We start from the raw sequence: 14,623 nt of genomic DNA, 5'->3' as shown, positions 1-14,623 counted from the left end.
TTAATTTCACTTTAAAAAGTTTTTTCTGGTGTGTAGCTGATTTACAATGCTGTGTTAGTTTCAGGGGTACAGCAAAGTGACTCAGTTATATAGATACGAATATCTATTCTTTTAAAGATTCTTTTCCCATATAAGTCATTACGGAGTATCAGGTTCCCTGTGCTGTACAGCAGGTCCTTATTAGTTATCTGTCTTATATATAGTGGTGTGTACATGTTAATCCCAATCTCCCAGTTTATCCCTTGCCCCCACCACTTACCCGCTGGTAACCATAAGCTTGTTTTCTGAGACTCTGTTTTGTAAATAAGCTCATTTGTACCATTTGTTTTTAGATTCCACATATAAGTGATATCATAAGATCTTTGTCTTTCTCTGACTGACTTCACTCAGTATGACGATCTCTGGGTCCATCCATGTTGCTACAAATGGCATGATTTCATTCTTCGTTAATGGCTGTGTCTCCCTTAACTTTTAAGGCTCTAAAATCTCCATATAGGAAGACTTTTCCTAGACACACTGCAGTTCTAAGTCAGTGGGAAGAGTTCTGAATTCCCTTGTGGTTTAGAAACTACCTACTTTTATCTCAGCACTGGAGACTGATTATCCCCAGGGGTTCAGGAAAGGGTTTTACATGAATCTAGAAAAAAACTGATTCAAAGTAAAAGCAGTTCTATGTATTTTCAAATCTCTGTTTTCTGAAATCTGCAGACTCTAGTCACAAGGATTATTCTAAGCAGTCATGCCCCCTCGCCCAGCACCTTCCATCCTCTGCCCCTTTTCTTTCCTGATCTTCCCACAGGGGAGCAATGACTTCACGCTCTGCGTTTTGCCATGAAGCTTCCCATTTGTGATCTTCCTCCGAAGCCAGTGACTAGGTTAAGGGGCGCGGGGGCTGCGCGGGATTTACAGGGTCGTTGCTTCAGACTGTCCGTGCCTGGAAGGAGGCCGCGAGCAGTGAGCGGGAAATACTGAGGCTAGCTTCGAGGAAGCGTCCTGGGCAACATTTTCCCTCTTCCTAGGTCAAGTCTTTGCTCTTACCGTCAGTCACTTGGGATAACTCAGAGGATACAAGCATGTAATTCATTTCCTTAAATGAGTGGCTTGTAGAAGCAGACGAGGCTTTGTTGGCAGGCACTGAAGTACCTGACTGGGCTTCAGTGGGATTTCCTGATGGCCCGTGTCTGCACCTCTGGGAGCCTCTGTCTACACGCTACCCTCCTGAGTCTGGGAGGGAGAGTTGGGCAGAGATGGATCTTCCCTTTGACTGGAAGGCTCAGCAGAGCAGGAACAGTAAGTTTAGGTGCAGAGTTAAGCATCCTTATTTTCTCCTGAGCTCACGAATTGCCACTGGAAGGAAAATGGTCCATCACATCTCTGTTTTGGAGGTTAATTATCCAAGGAGGCACAACACTTTTCTCCTTGGGAGAAAGCACAAAGCTATCCGCTCCATTTAGAAGCCAAATCCAAGCTGTTCTTGGGGGCAGCACAATGGCTGTCTGTTACACGCACAGCAATCTAAACCTCATTGCAGAGGGCTTCCCCCGTGGCTCTGCGATAAAGATTCCACTTGCCAGTGCAGGAGACACAGGTTCTAGCCCCGAACTGGGAAAATGCCACATACCGCCGAGTGACTAAGCACCAAACCGCTGAGCCTGTGCTCTAGAGCCCAGGACTCACAATTTCAGAGCCCACTTGGCACAGCTACTGAAACCCATGCATCCCAGAGCCCATGCTCTGCAACCAGAGAAGCCACCGCAATGCAAAGTCCGTGTACTACAATGGTGAGGAGCCTGGCTTGCCGCAGCTAGAGAAAAGCCCACCAGTGCAGCAGTGGAAGACCCAGCGTGTCCGAAAACAAATACATCAACACAGTCATTAAAATATATAAACAGAAGCGACCGTAGTGTCATTCATTGCTCTTCCCAGGAGGCCGAGGCCTTGCCCTGGTGCGTACAGCATGGCTGTTGGAGTCCCATGCAGTGTCTCAACCACCCGCACACACTCTGCCACCTTTCAGGTTTTGATTTTACTTTTTGCTTTCTGAACTGTCCTTGAGCAGGAGCACTGTCTCCCCATATAAATGGCCGCCCCAGATAGTGACGGACCTCGGGAACTGCAACACAGGTGGGCGATAACCCCTGACAGCCTGCCTCCGATCCCTTTGCAGCCAGCTCCAGGGAGGCGGCAGGAAGCGGCTTCTAGAAGGCTGCTCCCTGCAGAGGAGCCGATAACAGGGGGAGAAGCACCTGGAGGCTGCGGCCCTTCATCCAGGAAGAAAACAGGATCTAAAACCTAAACAACATCCTTGCAACCGCGGCGCGTGCTCCGCTCACACCGGAGTTGGTCTGCCTCCATCCTTTCAAGACTCTCGTGAGAATCTTTATTGAAACAGGAAGATGTCAAGAGATGAAGCGCTATGGTTTCTGGTGACCGTCATAAAAGAGTTTCATTGTTGCGCGTCTATTTTTAAGCCCAGGGTTATGAGCGGCTGTGCTGGGTCTGTGGCTTTGAGCTTGTTTTCAGCTGAATAAAAAATTCCAGGGCTTCAAGACTGACACGATGTTCAAGGAAATGATGGAAACTGGGACAACACAAAGGAAGGAAGGGTTTTGAGGATCTCCCCTCTTCAAAAGCATTTCCCCTGAAGCAGATTTTATCTTTGTTAAATAGTGTAGGAGCAGCAGACGATGGCACTGATTGAGCGGTCGCCTTGTCAGGTGTTGTGCAAAGGGTTTCACGTCTATCATCTCACTTACCACACCCGGGGAGCTTCTGCCTGGGCAGCTGGGGCCGCTTTCCCCGTGTTGCAGTTAGTGAGTGGGAAGGGCCCAGGAGAGGAACCCCAGGCAGTGGGTCAGCGCTAGCTGAGCTGTACTGTTCTTGTTTTCTGGGAGGCATTCTATCACACCCATGCATGTGCTGAGTCACTCAGTCGTGTCCGACCCTGCAACCCCGTGAACTGTAGTCTACCAAGCTCTGTCCATGGGATTTTCGAGGCAAGAATACTGGAGGGGTTGCCATTTCCTCCTCCAGGGGATCTTCCCGACCCAGGGATCCAACCTGGGTCTCCTGAATTGCAGGTGGATTCTTTATCATCTGAGTCACCAGGGAAGCCCCGTATTATATCCATACCCTTCCATAAAGAGCCCCTGCACTTGGTAGATGAACATTTGTGATCACCGTGCTGATTTTTGTTAAAATTAGCAATCACACATCAGTGCTCGATTCGAAAACACCAATGACATTTTACACGGACAGTCACTTTCCTGCAGCAGAGTAGTTCTGATGGCATTCACCCAATGCCCTTTCTGTTTTGTTAAGAATCAGGCCAAAGAAGTAAAGAAACGAGGAGGGAAATATTGAGGAGGTGAAAGTCAAAATAAAACGCATCATTCGTTCCTCTGAATGGGGTTGTTGTTCAGTTTCTAAGTCGTGTCCAGCTCTTTGTGACCCCACACATTGCAGCACGCCAGGCTTCCCCGTTCATCACCACCTCCCGGAGTTTGCTCAGAATCATGTCCATCGAGTCAGTGATGCCATCCAGCCATCTCATCCTCTGTCGTCCCCTCTCCTCCTGCCCTCAGTCTTTCCCAGCATCTTTCCAATGAGTCAGCTCTTTGCATCAGGTGGCCAGAGTGTTGGAGCTTCAGCTTCAGTCCTGCCAATGAATATTCAGGGTTAAGTGGGGTGACTATCATTAATTTTACAAGAACCACGATGATGGACTCCCCTCCTGGTTTCTGTTCTCAAGGCAGAGCCCTCCCCCAAGCTCCAGCGGTCGTCTCTCTTGGATTGCTCCAGTGGTTTCTGAGAAGATGTGAACTGTCTACGGATTAAGGCTTTCAGAAGTATGTTGATCTATCCTGCCCTCTTGAAGATTCACCCACCTGCCTGGGCTATTTAGAAATGTTGCTGTTTCAGCAAATAGCTCATTGCACTGAAAATAAATTGGAGAGAAGAGCTCAAGGTTTTTTAGGCTGATGGTCATCCCTCTCTTGTCATAGTTATCACTGTGTTATTACTTTATCTGTTCATTCCGCAGATATTTATTGATGATGTGCTACCTACAGGCATTGTTTCATGGCTGGATGCAGCAGTGAACAAACGTCAGAATCTTATATTCTAGCCTGGTATTAAGTGGTCTCTATGTGATAAATGTCAGACTTTATTTATTTATTTATTTTTTGGGCTCCAAAATCACTGCAGATGCTGATTGCAGCCATGAAATTAAAAGACGCTTACTCCTTGGAAGGAAAGTTATAACCAGCCTAGATAGCATATTAAAAAGCAGAGACATTACTTTGCCAACCAAGGTCCGTCTAGTCAAGGCTATGGTTTTTCCCGTGGTCATGTATGGATGTGAGAGTTGGACTGTGAAGAAAGCTGATCGCCAAAGAATTGATGCTTTTGAACTGTGGTGCTGGAGAAGACTCTTGAGAGCCCCTTGGACTGCAAGGAGATCCAACCAGTCCATTCAAGAGGAGATCAATCCTGGGTGTTCATTGGAAGGACTTATGCTAAAGCTGAAACTGCAATACTTTGGCCACCTCATGCGACGAGTTGCCTCACTGGAAAAGACTCTGATGCTGGGAGTGATTGGGGGCAGGAGGAGACAGGGACGACGGAGAATGAGGTGGCTGGATGGCATCAGCGACTCGATGGATATGAGTTTGAGTGTACTCCAGGAGTTGGTGATGGACAGGGAGGCCTTTCGTGTTGTGGTTCATGGGGTCGCTAAGAGTCGGACACGACTGAGCGACTGAACTGAACTGAACTGAACTGATGTGATAAATATGGGGGCTTCCTTGGTGGCCTGCCAATGCAGGAGACACAGGTATGATCCCTGGGTCAGGAAGATCCCCTGGAGAATGAAATGGCAACCCACTCCAGTATTTTTGCCAGGGAAATCCCATGGACAGAGGAGCCTGGTGGGCTGCAGTCCATGGGGTTGCAAAAGAATTAGATATCACTTAGCGACTAATCAACAGATATTATAAACACTTAATGATGATAGATTAAAACAATACATGATGCAAAATGATAATAATAAAAATGTAACTGCTTTGACGAATTTTAATAGGCACTAGCAGTGCGCCAGGCACTATACATGGACTAACTCCTTCATCCTTGCAAACGAACAAACAAACCCCTTACATTGGCTTTAACCTACAAAAATGAACAATTTTATGATTCACCAAATGCAATGATTACTCCCACCTTGAAGGTCAAGAAAAAGAGAAGACTAAAGAAATGGACAGGCTTCCCTGGTGGCTCAGCGGTCAAGAATCTGCCTGCCAATGCAGGAGGTGCAGGCTCGACCCTGGGGTTGGGAAGATCGCCTGGAGACGGGAATGGCAGCTCCGCTCCAGCACTCCGGGGTCGGGGAGGATGAAAGAGTTGGACACTGCTGAGCAACGGAACAACACAACAACAAAGACGTGGACACGTTTCCTTGACGTTATTCAAATACAAGTGTTGGAGCTGGGATCAAACCCAGAGCCCGGCACTCACCGCCACACTGCACTGAACCCGAAAGGCAGACGTCTAAATACGACCAGAGGATAGGAGACTGGTTTTAAAAGAGGCTGGCAGCTGTTGAGATAGTTGCTCTGGATGGTAGTACCATACGCCTGGCTCCCGTTGGCTGAATTTTATTTTCACCGTCCTCTTTAGATGACAATAACACTTAGCCCTCCCAATGATGTACAGGTGCCAAGATAAGGCCTGGAGGAAGAACTTCCTTTCTTAGTTAACCTCCGTGAGTCACACCTTCTCCCTGTGATTAGGAATTTATTTTAAGCAACTGGCTTCCAGGGGATGTCATGGGGAGGGACGCAGACAGCTGATCGGATTTTGCAGAATTTCATTAACTCACCAACTCTGACCTTTCCTAGGGCCTCTGAGTAAGCTGAGTCTTTCTATGAAAGCGACCTTGTAACTTTTTGATGCGGGTGGTGTGTGACAGATCCCTGCAAAGCGTTAAGGTGTCTCAGCTTCCTGCAGGAAATCTGTGACCGAGTCCGGGGCCTGAAAGCGGAAACGTTAAGTGTACCGTGGGAGAAGAGGAAGGCAAAGTGCTAAAGTTATTACTCTGAACAGAGGAAGTCAGAGCATCCTGCGGAAAACTTCCTGTTTAGCCAGCAGACGAGAAAACAAGAAGAAAAACACCCGGCCTCGATGACCGCTGTGTATATAGATCCCCTATTTACAAGGTAACTTTCATTACCTTGGGCAGTGCTTCCTCGCAAGAACTCACAGCTTCCCGAGGTGAAGGGTGAGTCATGTAAGCAGACCCAGCTTCCCATCTTCCTTGTTTTGGCGGGCACGTCCAACCCCCTGCTCCCCCAGCTCCGGCCTGTGTGGCATCCGAGGCTGGAATTTCCCCCTGGAATGCACTTCCTTCGGCTTGTGTTAAACCCTCTGCTGAGATGGATTCAGAGAATGCAATTCAAGGGTGCGGGTTCCAAGTCTCCAGCTTCCTCCAAGGCCAGGCTGTGGGAACCACCAACTCCGGGATGTGCAAGCCCCGCTGAGGCTCAGATGAAGCATAAGCAGCTATTTATGCTTCTCATTAACGGTCACATAAGATACAGTTCCAGGAGAAAACTGGGCGTTCTGTATTACTCTACTCAAAGGTTAAGCACTTAAGGGACTTCCCTGGTGGTCCAGTGGCTAAGACTCCATCCTCCCAGTGTAAGGGGCCTGGGTTTGAGGCAGAGAACCAACTCATTGGAAAAGACCCCAATGCTGGGAAAGATATCGCATGCTGCAACTAAAAGAACACGCTGCAAAGGCGATCAAAGATCCCGTGTGCCACAGCTGAGACCCAGCAGAGCCAAGTTAATAAATACTTTTTTTTTTAAAGTTTAAGCATTCAAGGAAATTTCTGGTATTTGGTCAAATGTACCCCAGATGGTGCTTTGGTGTGTTACATGCTCTACTATGTTATGTGTTACCTGTCTTATGTTACGACAGAAAGTCATTTTGAATACAGACCTACTTAGCTGTCTTAAAATCTATCAGACTAGACTGCTTTGTGTGAAATAAAGTAGGGTGGTTAGAGTGGGAAAGAATGACAGCTGATCCCTTTCAGCGGATGTTAGCTGTCCAGACTTCTCCACGGATGCATACCGTGGCTGTGCGTGGACTGCCGGGCTGTCTTCTCTCGAGGACGGCCTTCATTTTCCTCCTTCCTTGGTTTCCACTCTCTAAATGAGGCTGGCCTCCCCATCGCTCCTTTTCTCCCCTCTATATTTTCTTTTCTGAAATTTCTGATCGAAAAGCACTTGCAACAAATAGGTAGTTAAGTGTAGAGAAGCATTGGCCTTACAGAAAACGTTAAAATATTTAAACTGAAGTATAGCTGATCTACAATGATATATTAATTACTGCTGAACAGCAAAGTGATTCGGTTATACATATACACATTCTTTTTTAAAAAATATTCTTTTCCATTATGGCTTATCATGGGACATTGAGTGTAATTCCCTGTAGTGAATCACACAGCAGGACCTTCTTGCTTGTCCGTTCTCTGTATGGAAGCTTAAATCTGTTAACCCCAGCCCCCAGTCCATTCCCCCCGCAGCCCCTCCCCCTTGGCTACCGCTAGTCTGCTTTCTATGTTTGTGAGTCTGTTTCTTAAGAACAGATTTAATCAGTGGTTTATCTAGTATCCCTGTTCTCTCTCTGTTCTTTCAAACACCACCGATTTGAACACCAGCTATCATTTGAAGGCAGCACTCTGATGGCGACACTTTTGTAAGAAAATGTTTAGTGGCTTCCTAAGATCCCAAGACCCTTCAACATACTTTTATAGATTTCCTCTAAATCTTCAGGCTGCTGTGATGATTTATAATAATAACATATATTCTGCACAGTGTTAATGTTGGGGATAAACCTGCCTGGCGACGGTGGCCACGTTCAGTGCCAGCTGGTGTGGCCAGCCAGCCCAGCCTGGTCGTTCATTCGGATGACCTCCTCATCACGGAGACCGTCCTTGCCCCGCTGCCAATGGCTGTACCCGTGTCACTCAGTGTGGCTCTGCCTTAGAAACTCGAGCTCCCCTCTCTGACTCCAATCACCTACCTACCTGACTCTTCTAGAAACTCTTTTTAATGCTATATTTATTTGGCTGCTTTGGTCTTCATTGTATCATGCGGGATCTTCATCGTGGCTTAGGGACTCCCTGGGTGTGGCGTGTGGACTCCGCAGTTGTGGTGTGCGGGCTGCAGAGTGCGTGGGCTTCCAGGGTTGTGGCATGCGGGCTCCAAAGTGCCTGGCCTTAGTTGCCCCATTGCATGTGGGATCCTAGCTCCCTAACCAGGACCAAACCCACGTCCCCTGCATTGCCAGGCGCATTCTTAACCGCTGGATCGCCAGGGAAGCCTCGTTTTTTCATTACTGTATTCTCACTGCTGACTGCAGTGCTTGGCACACGACAGGTTCTCAGCAAATATCTCTTGAACGCGTGAATGAAGACTCCCCAGCAACTGGAATCCTTGGACTTGCTGTCTTTGCGTGAAGGGTGTGAGCTGTTTTAATCTGCGTCCTTCTGAGGCTAACATTGAGGGCAAGCACCTCTCCATACGCCTCTTACCTATTTGCATTTTCTGTTCCAGAAAGTGCCTGTGCGGATCTTCCATCTGTTGAATTCCCTATTTTTTCCATTGCTGATTTCTAAAAATTTCTTGACAAATCTAGGTAGTAACTCTGTCAGTTTTAGACACCGCCGAGTTCTCCAAGTTCTTTGTGAATGCTAATCTTCACTTAACAAAACCCCTCTGTCTGCTGCAGCTGTATCTATGGGAAAAGGCAAATCAGATTAGGGAACCGTCCTGATGAAAATCCCTTAATGACTCTTAAGTCCTTAAGATAAACATAAAACCTCTTAACAGGATACTAAGCTCCTCCAAAGGCTTACCTAATTCCTTACTACTGTCCCTCTTGTTCTTGGCTTTTTCCTATATCATGATGATACTCTCTTCTAAGCCAGGACTTTTTTGAGATGAAGGGACCCTGCTAATCAGGACATCACGGCAGTCAGTAGAACAGGGACTGTGTAGGTGACCTGGACTTCTGGTCACCCTGGCTTTCTGGGAGCATCTGCTTCTTTGAACCTGAAAATATTTCTCGGCTTTTTCTCTGTGGATTTTTCCTTTATCTTCAACATTCCTTCCCACTCATGCAGTTTCCCCCAGGATCACCTTCCCCTGTCATTTTTCAGGTCTCAGGGCTACTCCAATCTGGAGAGAAGCCTTCTCTGGACACAGTCGTATGCTTTGAAAGAGACTTCATTTCTCCTTCTTTCTTGATCATCATGACACTTCTATTACATTTCCTGCTTTGTGGCTAACTTCTCTGTCTGCCTGTGAACTCCAGGGACTTGTCTGCCCTGCTCACCAGTGCACCCCACGGGCCTAACAGAGCTCCTGTAGCAGAGTTGGTGCTGAGTTCACGCTTGCTGAATGGTGCATGTTTATCTCACAGCACCTCTGCAGGCTGAATATTACTATCCTCAATTTTTCAGATGAGTAAGCCGAAGCATACAGAGGTTGTATGAAACCATGAAGCTAGTAAACCATGTAGCTCGGTAGGGTTAATATGAAAACTGAATTTAAAACCCCATGCTGTTAAGCACTGTGCATCTTCCCTCTGTAAATGAATTCTCTCTGTTCACGGTCTTTTATAAAACGTACCTAACTCACTCCTGCTGATTGCTGTTTGGACTATTCATCTGAATAACTCTGCTAAGGAAAACATAAATCTGAAAGTATATTTCAAAACCTAGAAATATCTAAACCCTTTGATCTAATAACTCCATTTCCAGAGCTCTGTCTTATAGGAATAAATAAAAGATGAAGAGAAAAATTTATGCACAAAGATACATGCTGCAAAGTAATTTATATAAGCAGAAATGTAAATTTCCTGCAAGCTTAATAAAAGGAATGAAATAATTAATTAAAACTTGACACGTCCATGGATGAAATATATGTCATCATTAAAATAATGTTTACAAAACATGTTTAATAATGTGAGAACATACTTGCAATAATATATTATATTAGAATATAATAAAAAGTGGCTAAGACTCCAGAAGGAAAGGAGAGCAGTGTTGACATATACACATGACCATGTGTAAAATAGATGGCTAGTGGGAAGCTGCTGTATATCACAGGGAGCCCAGCTCGGTGCTCTGTGATGACCTAGGGGCTGGGATGGTGGGGGAGTGGGGGGAAGATTGAGGAGGGAGGGGATGTATGTGTACTTGTGGCTGATTCACGTTGTATGGTAGATGCCAACACAATACTGTAAAGCAACTATCCTCCAGTTAAAAAAAAATGAAGAATTCCAAGATGGTGACAACATAGAATGAACCCCAAAACGTGGTCCCTCTGAGTGTGGAGCCCTGTGTCTACACAAGGGTTACGCGTATGAAAGCAGTCCTGCGTGCATCTTCCGATAACAAAATGACTGCAAGCACTCAGTCGTCTCCAGCAGTTCCCGCTTCTGGTTGCAGTATGGATGGTTATTGGCTTCCCACTGCTTTACTAAATTCCCGAAAATGTTCTCCACGGTGTACATTGCTTTAATAGTCAGAAGTAAGATTATGTTTAAAAGCTACAGATTTTCATAAACCCTACAATGCTACAGTTATATCCTGAAGCTTAACTGTGAGGTTTCCTAGAATGTACTTGGAATGCACTTTGCTGCTCAGCACCCCCAAATGCTTCTCGCCAGAGTTTTGGTTATTTCAACTATGGTTGCCTCATAGTAATGAGATTAGCCCTTGGAAACGTGACTGAAGTTGGGAAAGGGTGTCTTTATTATCCTTTTCTCTTTTTTTTCCCCGGAAGATCTCTCTCTCTCTCTCTGCATTTTTTCCTTTTATCCACACAATGACTTATTATATCCTCCTTTATCAGAAGAGGAAAAGGAGTTATCCTTTGTCCCAGGGTTGCGACATGCAAAAAGCCACACTGCGTTAGCTGTCGTGCCCTTTTAATCTGTTTAACAGTCTGATCCAGTAGACACTGTTATTTCAGTTTCATAGAAGAGAATGTTGAGTCCTAGAGGTTGTACATCCTGGGCCAAGGCCATAATCCTAGTAAGAGACTGAACAGGACTAGACCTCAGCTGGAGTCTCCAGATACGGTCACCAACACCTCCTCCCTCCTATGGGTGCGCCTGTATGCCTTAGATCAGAGGTGGGTTCTACTTCCCTACTGGAATTGGGAATGGGGTTTGGACTTGCTTTGACCAATAGAATGAAATAGAAGTAATATTCCAGAACTTCAAAGGGTCGAGCTCAGCAACTCCCATTTCTTAGAACTTGGAACCCAGCCCCCAAGCTGTAAGGACATCCAGGTAGAGGGGTTGGAGATAAACAGATCGCTTCACTGTGTATATAAACCTCACAGTCTAGTACGGATGAGAGCTCTGGGAACTCGAATCTCAAAGCTTGTCTTATAATCTGTGCTGTCATAGAGGCGAGTAAAAAATGCTATAGAAGCAGATGAAGAGGGAGTGACTGTGTGAGTGTGTGTGTGTGTGTGTGTGTGTGTGTGTGTGTGTGTATGGCTGGGGGAGTGGGAAGGATGCTTTATGAAAGAGGTCACAACATTTGTCATGTATCTGGAGGGTTAGTAGGGTTTCTGAGGTAGAAAAGGATGTTCTAGGCATTTCCAAAGACACAGAGGTGTAACAGAACAGGGTGTGCCCAGGGAATGTGAGTGAAGAGAATTTTCCATGGATTCTTTGTGTCATACACGTCTAAACGTTAAATCCTCTGGAGGCTCTAAACTTTCTCACTGCAGTTTCCACACTGGTGAGGCTGCACGAGGCTAGAGCGAGGGTTTCCTGCAGTGATTGGTGGAGAAGGACTCGGTTTTTAAGCCTTTATTCCTCCTGCTCAATTCTTCTATTGTGGTAGTATATTGTGTATTAGTTTCTGAAGGCGGCTGTAACAAATGACCACAAGCCAGGGCTAAAGACAAAAGAAATTCCTTCTCTCGTAGTTCTGGAGGCCAGAAGTCTGAAATCCGGCTGCTGGCAGGGTCACGTGCTCTCTGAAGCCTCTAGCAGAGAATCTCGCCAGCTGTGTGCAGCGTCTGGGGGCTCGAGGCATCCCTCGGTGTCCGGCCCCACGACTCAGGTCTTTGTCTCCCCGTGGTCTTATTCTCTGCGTCCTCTCTTCTAAGAGAGACAGTGTGACTGGCTTTCGGGCCCACCCTAGTCCAGAATGACCTCATCTCAAGTTCTTAGCTTAATTACGTCTGCAAAGACCCCTTTGTCCAAATGTGCTCACCTTCACGGGTTCTGGGTGAAAACAAATTTTGGGAGAATGGTCATCATTCAACTTTCGACAGGAAACCAAAATCTTTCTTGGCTAATTCATTATATTTAAGGACAAATTAAAATATGAATCCTTCTTGGGTCATCATTCATAAACTTAACGTTTAAAATTTCTACAGAGTTTAATCTGAAATGTGACTTCAGGTAAAGAACATTAGCAGGTCCTCCTCGGCAGGGCTCCAGTTCAGTTCAGTTCAGTTCAGTCGCTCAGTCGTGTCCGACTCTCCGCGACCCCATGAATCACAGCACGCCAGGCCTCCCTGTCCATCACCAAGCCCCAGAGCATAATTGCTCCGATGGCTAGCTGTGCCAAAGTGAAACCTTAACGAAATATAATGGGGTTATATTAAACGGCAGCCGGAAGGTGCTCTACATTATTACACCTACGTGTTTTTCACTAGATTTTACTGTCGGCAAATGCTGGTGTGAAACCCACTGCCCTGCCTCAGACGACGAGAACCAAAAAATACACCAGCATCTGGGATCTTTGTGTGCGTTATTTTGTGGGTTCCAAAGACTACAAACCGAATTCAGAGAAACATGAATGGAAATTCGATGGGGTTTATGTTGGACTTTTAGCCTTGCTTCTTTTGTCAGGAAGGAAGGACTGCCTGGAACTGGAACTTGTTGCTTGACTCCAGTTTTCTCTTCTTTGAGACTTGAGTTTCTATTCTTAATCCAAGAATAGAATTTAGAATAGTTTCTATTCTTAATCCAATCTCACTCTCACTTGAAGAGTGAGAGGTAACCCCCCTCTCCCCAAGCCCATAATATGATAGGGTTTTACCTGCCATGGTAACATGCAAAACTTCAGGTGTATTTAAGCTGCTTTCTCTTTGGAAGCAAGAGAATTTTAAGGGTTGTAGGAGCTCTTTCGGTTTCCTTTAATTACTATCATTGGGAAAGTGGAAGTCGCTCAGTCGTGTCTGACTCTTTGTGACCCCGTGGACTATACAGTCCATGGAATTCTCCAGGCCAGAATACTGGAGTGGGTAGCCTTTCCCTTCTCCAGGGGATCTTCCCAACCCAGGGACTGAAGCCAGGTCTCCCGCCATTGCAGGCAGGTTCTTTACCAGCTGAAGCCACAAAGGAAGCCCATCCTCGGGAACTGTAGTAATTCTAGGTGTTTCCTTTAAAAAGAGTCTACATCTATGGCGGCAGCTGGAGAAGGACATAGCAACCCACATCAGTATTCTTGTTTGGGAAGTCTCACAGACAGAGGAGCCTGGCAGGTCAAAGTAGCTGGACAGCAAGTAGTGACTCAACTACCGCCACCGCACAGGGGCAGCAGGGAGTCTTTCATTCTGGTCTTACAGAGAGGACTGAACGCTTTCCAGTTTCTTCAACACTATCGCCCGTGGCCGCCTTCACACTTTTCATTGTCATCACCGCCATCACCGTCATCAGTAGCAGCTGGAGAATTCCCTCACTGAGCTTGTGGTTGGTAATCACACTCTCCTGTCCTCCAAAAGAAAACGGAAAGAAGTGCCTCCCAGAACATTCAGGTGGGCTGTGAGCCCGCTTGCTCCATTTCTCTCTGTGCTGATTCCATTGACATATCCAAAGCATCCACTGACTCTAAGGCATGTCAACTCAGGATGCCAGATAGTTGGTCTCAACAGCGCAGACCCAGCCTGGCCCTGAATTCTGGGTTCTCTGTTTCTCGCGTTATGATGATCTGCTCCCACGAAGGCAGGAGATCATTGTTACCTGGATGAAAGCCTTGTTATCTTCTCTAGAAGTGAGGATCATAAGTCCAGGCCGAGAAAAGTGAGGACTGTAGCCTCCACGCAGAGCTGACATCAGAAAGGTTGAGCGCTTTTCGAGGTAGAGCAGATTACCTCGTGCCACTCCCCCTGGGCTTTCTAACTCTTCTGACCGTTCATTAGTTGTTCATTAGATCCAAGGAAGCGTTCCAAGGATGCAAGCCCGGCAAAGACTCTCTCCGTGGAGATATTCCCTAATTCAGGACACAGCCTCTGGAATTCAGAAGCCAGACCTCTGTGCGTATTCTCTAACTGCTTGGCACACAGAGTTCTGTCAAATGAAAGACAGGCTCTGACCAGTCAATGCTTCGAGAAGCTGTGCAAATCCTATTTAACGTTCCACAGACTTAGAGACGTGTTTTTCCACCTGATAATTATTTAGAGCAATTTGGCTGCTCCAGCTTCCGTCTTGACTTCCATCATTCAAAATCTGGGAACCTTATATCCAGCCCTCCTGGAAGACTCATTGAAAGGTCTGGAAATCTGTTGCGCTGAGGAAATGTTGA

The sequence above is a fragment of the Moschus berezovskii genome, chromosome 20, assembly GCF_049115385.1.
Source record: "Moschus berezovskii isolate FMDL1 chromosome 20, NW_MosBer_1.0, whole genome shotgun sequence".
NCBI classification, from domain to species: Eukaryota; Metazoa; Chordata; class Mammalia; order Artiodactyla; family Moschidae; genus Moschus; species Moschus berezovskii.
The sequence above is the reverse complement of the archived record's forward strand: the minus strand, read 5'-3'. Positions refer to the sequence as shown.